Source organism: Lactuca serriola, chromosome 8 (assembly GCF_051521515.1).
Source record: "Lactuca serriola cultivar US96UC23 chromosome 8, Lser_US96UC23_V15, whole genome shotgun sequence".
NCBI lineage: Eukaryota > Viridiplantae > Streptophyta > Magnoliopsida > Asterales > Asteraceae > Lactuca > Lactuca serriola.
The window spans coordinates 162,328,316-162,335,209 of record NC_136415.1 but is presented as its reverse complement, the minus strand read 5'-3'; positions in this window follow the sequence as shown (position 1 = coordinate 162,335,209).

Below are 6,894 nucleotides of genomic sequence, written 5' to 3'. Positions count from 1 at the left end.
CCAGATTATCATGGGGCTAGGGACCCCATTGCTAGTAGCAGATGGTTGGCTGGTTTTGCCAACGCTTTTCGTACGAGCAAGTGTCCCGAGGGGGACAAGGTTAGACTCGCCTCCTGTCTTCTGAAGGACAGAGCGAGGGATTGGTGGGAGGAGATTGGTCATGCCTTGGGGATGATGTCGCGTTGGACGTGATGACTTGGAGCGATTTCTCGGCCAGGTTCAGGGCGGAGTTTTCGCCGATTATTGAAGTGCAACAGTTGGCACGGGAGTTTCAGGATTTGACGCAGACCATTGAGACTGTGGAGGAGATCACCGCCAAGTTCAGGGAGAGGGCTCTTCTTGTACCGCAGTATGTTACGGATGAGGAGATGAAGAAGGCTCGATACCATGAGATGTTGAGGGATGACATTAGGGAGTTCGTGAGCAGATCCAGCTGTAAGACGCTGGAAGATATGATTTCTCGGGCTAGAGAGAGGGAAATTGATTTGGAGCAGATCCGGAAGAGGAAGCCGGATGAGGTTTAGGTAGCTGCACGTTCGGGTAAAAGGCCCAAGGGATCGGATTCGAGATCGAGGGATTATCAGGACTGCAGTCGGTGCGGGAAGTGTGGCAGGGAGCACGGGGGCGCGTGCAGGAGTGGTAGCGGTGGTGAGTCTGGCTGTTTCAAGTGCGGTCGAACTGGTCATTTCAGCAGGGATTGTACTACTACCACCGCGCAGGGATCAGACTTGATATGTTTTCACTGCAACCAGCAGGGCCACAAGAAGGCCCAGTGTCCCAGTTTGTTCTCGGCAGGACGGGTGATGGCACCCGCCCCTACAACCTTGAGGATCACGGATGGCCATCAGGGCCGGGTAGAGGCACCTGCAGCAGGGAGCAGGGCTTTTTAGATGATGACCTTGGAGACGCGAGCAACACCGGACGTTGCAGGTATGTAATTTCCATTTTCGGTTCTTTTATTGTGCATGATTAGATTGTTATGGTTTTTCATCATTATCGGTAAAAGTATTTTATTTTGAGTGGTTGATTGTGATCGAGTTATATGTCAACTGCATACCTTGGATATTTGTATGGTAGTTAGGGGATGTGCTCTATTGGAGAAGGTTTCGAAGGATGCAGTAGCTGTAGCATGCTTGGAAGGAATTTGGTACGTCTCGCTAGTTCGGAGTGGTATAGTGTTAGAGATGGATTGGTTAAATCCCTAGCTATGGCGGGCTTGGGTTCCTCAGTAGATGGATTATGGAATGGTAGCAAAGATCGGGATCTCTTTTGAGTATTGAGCAGCAAGGGGTGAGCAGGATCGAAGTGGGGGAGAATCCTCCGAGTGTGCCCAGAGAGGAGCACGCAGACCCAGAATGAGTACGTGACCTCCGAGAAGGAAAAGAAGTAGTTCAGCGTTTGATGGTTTGAGGATTCAGGGTTGGGAGTTTGAGAAACTCCCCATCAGTTAGTGTGTGTGTTGGTAATGGTTAATGCGTGGTTGGGAATTCAGGTTGTGGATCGCCCGAAGGACTCAAGGGAGTCGGAGTGAGGATCTTGAGAGCTGATGGCACATGGGAGCCTTTGTAATAGCAGTCAGTGGTAGGAAGTGATGTAAGACTACGAGGCAGCCGTAGCATTCACTAGCAGTCAGTGGTAGGAGGTGATGTAAGACTACGGGGCAGTCGTAGCATTCACTAGCAGTTAGTGGTGGAAGTGTTGTAAGACTACGGGGCAGCCGTAGCATTCACTAGCAGACAACAATGGATGGTGATGTAAGACTATGGGTAAGCCGTAGCGTTCCTTAGTAGTCTCGTTAGTGGAGTTGGGGCGAGGCCCTTATCTCTTGGTGATCAGGTAGGGATCAGGATTGGGTAGTGGATGAGAATGATAGGGAGTTGCCTGTATAGCCCTAGAAAGGTGAGACCTTGGGAGAGGCCGCTCCAGGATATAGTTGGGTGAGACCCGTGGGCGGGGCCCGTATGAGATTAGCAGTGTAGATGAGACCTGGGAGCAGGGTTGCTCAGTAGTATGGTTGGGTGAGACCCGTGGGCGAGGCCCGTGAGTTTAGCAGCACAGGTGGGACCTGGTAGGGACCTTAGTGTCAAGTTAGGGGATCGGGGATCCCAGGTTTGTAGTGCCTGATTAACATAATAGATTGAGCAGTTATAGGTGGTCGAAGTTTCTTCGGAAGTCGCTGGGAGCGACTAGTGGTGGTGTTGGGACTAGCTACCGGTGGGAGCCGATAACCCAGACATTGATAGGTTGGTAGAGACCAGGGTGGTCTCAGTTCATCCGGAAGGCAGACAAGGGATAGCAGAACTTTCAGTCAGTGGTACTGCGGGTAAGCAGAGTATGGTGGAATTCAGTTAGTTGAATCGAGGGGTGCTCGACACCAAGTTTTGGCAGAGGGGAGTGTCAGTGGTAATTGACGGCGATGACCCGTACTGGTAAAAGCGGGGGTGATGGAGTTGGTGAAGGATTGGGCCTTCACAGTGACAGAAGGAATAGTTGGTTATGGAGTTTTGCCTTGGGAAGGCAAGGAATTGTGCAAGGAAACAAAGGGTGAACCCCTATAGGTTCATTGCAGTACTCAATGAGTACCAGACGGATTATCGGTTGAGTAAGTTGTGTTTCCAGAATGTTCAGGGTCAGGGTTGACCCGAGATGATTATCCGCAAGGTTTGATGCTAGTCAGAATGATCGGGCGGTAGGCCAACGAAGGAAGGCAGCTAGTGTTGGAATAATTGGTTGGGTATTGCAGGCAGATCGCAGGCGGTGGGCCATAGCAAACTTCGAGGACGAAGTTTAGTTTAAGTGGGGGAGAGTTGTAACATCCAAAGTTTTGAAGGCCAAGAAAGGAAAGAAAACCTTAATTTTAAGGGGCGACTCGGCGAGTCCAAGAAGGAACTCGGCGAGTCCAAGCGGGATCCGGGTCGAGGAGTAAGTGAACGACTCGGCGAGTCGGCCAAGGTGACTCGGCGAGTCTGGTCTGTGTGTGGAAAACCCTAAATTCGGGACTTGGAGCCTATATAAATGTCTTAATCTTCTTCCTAGGGTTCCTTACTGCCTCTTTAGCCCTGGATACCAAACCCTAGCCGCCATATCCTTTATTTGATCCATTTGTTGCCTTGGAAGGTGCATTAAAGCTTGGTGAAGGAAGAAGGAACTTGGAGGAACAAGAAAGGACTACAGATATAGGATTGTGAGTTCATTCTGAGCATTTGGAGGTAATAAACTAGTTCCTGGACCCTTTTTGCACCTAGATCTATGTGTGGTTGTTGGGGCTCTTTAGCCATAATGATATTATTTTGAGTTAGAAGCCGGATCTGGAGTTGCTACTTCAGATCCAAGTGTGTTATGGACTGGAGAAGCATAAAGTATCAGCCCTTGAGTCGATTTTGAAGCCCCTTGGCCTTAAACCCTAGTTTATGGTGCATTTTTCCTAGATCTCCATCTCTACACATAAAGTTTGCAACTTTACGTGGGAAATATGCTTGGGAAGGGTAGATCTACAATTTGGAGTCCATGCATGACTCAAAAGTCCTCTGCATGTATGTAGATCTGAATGGACTCAGCGAGTCCTTCGAGTGGACTCGGCGAGTAGCATGAAGATGAGGAGGAACTCAACGAGTGGGATGAACAGCTCGTCGAGTCGGATGATGTTGGGCATGAACTTGGCGAGTTGGAGGAACAACTCGAAGAGTTGGATGAAGATTGCCTGGTACTCGGCGAGTCTGTTCTTGGACTCGGCGAGTCAGGTCGCGTAGCCTCAAACCCTTCGAGTGGAGACTCGAACCAGTGAGTCGGGTGGAGACTCAGCGAGTTGGACAGGTCAGGACTCGGAAATCGTTGGACTCGACGAGTCATGGACTAACTCGGCGAGTCATGTCGCAAATGGAAGGACCCTGAGTATGTGAACTCGACGAGTCAGTAGGTGGACTCGGTGAGTAGGGTTGTCCTGGAAGGTTGACTTTGACAAGGACTTTGACCAGGACTTTGACTTAGACCAGAGTTGACTTGGTTGTCTTTCAGGGGGTCAGTTAGACTAAGTGTTACATTGATATTGATAGCTCGGGAAGCTAGTAGAGCAGGAGTTCAGTGAGTGGTCGGGCAGCAGCTAGTGGGATCATCAGCAAGTTCAGCTAGTGCAGGTGAGTTTCCCTTTGTATGAATGGGTCTACGACCACAATGCCGGCCCATGTAGTTATGAGTAGAAGACCCGGGGGTTAGCCCTAGGCACAACATGTTAGTATGATATTAGAACGAGGTCCAATGATAGAGGGCGGGTGCCCAAGGAATGGTTTATGTGATAGTTATACTTGTTGTCTGTGTGATACTTGTATGTGCCTGGTAGGGAAGTGAGTGTCGGCAAGGTCCCGTACCTCACCAATAGCAGAGTGTGGAGGGTGTTCCACATCTCAGTAGCAGCATAGCAAGGGCGAGGCCCAAGTTAGGGAAGGAGTGACGGTGGGCTGGGCCCGTACCTCACTATCAGCAGGAGTATGGACGGGGTTCCATGACTCATCAGTAGCAGGACAAGGGCGGGGCCCAGAGATAGGCGAGGCCTTAGAACAAGATCTGTTAGTATGTGTTTAGCTTATGTGATGTGATGTGATATGTTTATGTGCTATTATATGTTTGTGGGCGGGGCCCTGTGACAGGCGAGGCCTAAGTGAAACAGATCTGTATCCGAGCGGGGCTCGAAGCCAGGCGGAGCCTGGAGCGGCGTGGCCGTTGTAGCAGGCGTGGCCCAAGGTATGGGCGAGGCCCAGGATAGCGGGCGTGGCCCAGTATGTGCAGTATGTGGTTATGCATGGTATGTGGTAGGGTGGGGAACTCACTAACCTTCGTGCTTATGGTTTTCAGTTTTGTTTTCAGGTACTTCCGGTAGCGGAGGGAGGAGCTTGGGGTGATTGCATGGCACACACCATAGTTTAGACAGCCTAGGAATGTTTACTCTGATAACGAACATGTATTTTGGAAACTAATACGCTGTTTATGTTTTTAAATGATGAATTTGCTTAAAGTAAGGCTTTATTAAAAGAAATTTTTAGTCTTGAATTTTGGGACGTTACATAGTGGATGATTCCGCGATGGTTCCATTGGAGGATATTTAGATGGATGATCGTCTAAATTATATCGAGAGACTGATGGCAATTCTTGACCAGAAGATGAAAACCTTGAGGAACAAGGTTGCTGAGTTAGTGAAAGTCCAGTGGTAGCATCACAAGTGTTCATAATGGACATAGGAGTCGGAGGAAGATATGAGGAAGCATTACCCAAAGTAGTTTGGGGCAGCGGACTTTAAGGATGAATTATGATTCAAGTGGGGGAGAATTATAACACTCGTAATGTGGTAAGTTTCCGTTTAGCCCTTATTGAAAAATTCTTTGCATTTTGGTCCTTGGCTAGTACGCGGGGCTTACTCTATGAGTACACTTAGCATACATTCTCTTTGCTAGTCACGGGCTTCACCCACGTATGTTGGGCGTACGTGGGAGTATGTTGGGCGTACGCATGATTTTGAAAAACCAAAGCTTTTAGGGTATGCATCCTATTTAAACAACTTAAACCACCTCTTGGACATTTATTGACAAGCCTCCATCTCCTTATACCCTGAAAACGAAACCCTAAGTTCATTTGGTGGGATTTGAGCTTCAAAGTGAGTTTGTTGGTGTTTTATGGTAAAGAACAAGAAATGGAACACTTGGAGGAATAGCTTAAGCTTGTATATCCAGAGTTATCTCTACCTTTGCAAGCCTTTTGAGGTAAAAATCTCTCACCTTTATGGCCATTTGTGCTAGATCTATTTTATGGTGTTATTTATGCATTTTTTAGTCCTTGAAGTTAAAGTTGAGCTCTTGATATACTCCAGAGTTACCTCCACCTTTACAAGCCTTTTGAGGTAAAAATGCAAACTTTATGAAAGATATTAGTCCATGCAAGTGTTAAGAGCTTTATTAAGCTTCTTTTTGAGTGTTGGGTCCCATTAAGTCTTGCATGGGTGTAAAGTTTCCAACTTTACGTGTTAAGTCACCCTTAGGGGCCAGATCTGAGAATTTGGAAAAAGTTCTTAATTGCTTAAGTACATAATGAAGTGGTTTGTGAGTTTGAGGCGTATGATTGGCATACGAGCTAAGTACACCCCGCGTACTCAGTAGAGGTACGCATGGGCTTGACGTTCATGGATTTGGGCCATGCTTTGGACTTTTGAGTTTAGACCTTAATGGGCCATTAGACTTGTGATTTGGGCTTTTGACGAGTATATTAGGCTTCCTTGGATTTAAGCCCATGATGGTTTTTGGGCCCAATTTGGAAGATTGGGCCAAATTAGGCTTTAGGTTGTCATTTAGGAAATCAGGCCTTTGAGTTGTTGGGTTGGGCCTTGGTTTTGGATCAAGTAAGAAAAAGGGTAAGTCATTTACCCTAGTTATGGGTTAAGTGGCATAGATTTTGCTTTACGGGTCGAGATCCAATTCTTAATTGGATATTATTTTTATGATGTTAGCGCAAGGATTTTCTGGACCAACTGACCGAGATTCATTTGAGTGTTCAACAGCTAGAGGTGAGTTTCCTTACTGAGTTTAGCGGGTCGAAGGCACCAATTTTGGCCCATTTTTTGTTATATCTAGGATGCTAGATCTCTATGTGACTCTTGCATATGTTATGTGTGTATATCTATACTGGACGGGGCCCAATTACCATTATATATGCTAGTTATCTATGTGATTATTACATGTTTTATGTGTTATCTGTTTAGATGTATACCAAGCGGGGCCTAATGACTAACAAATTTGTATACCGAGCGAGGATCGATGTCGGGCAACGCCCGACGCTGGGTGGTGCCTATCATATATTTGTTATGTATGGTATGTGTCATTTTAGGGAACTCACTAAGCTTTATGCTTACAA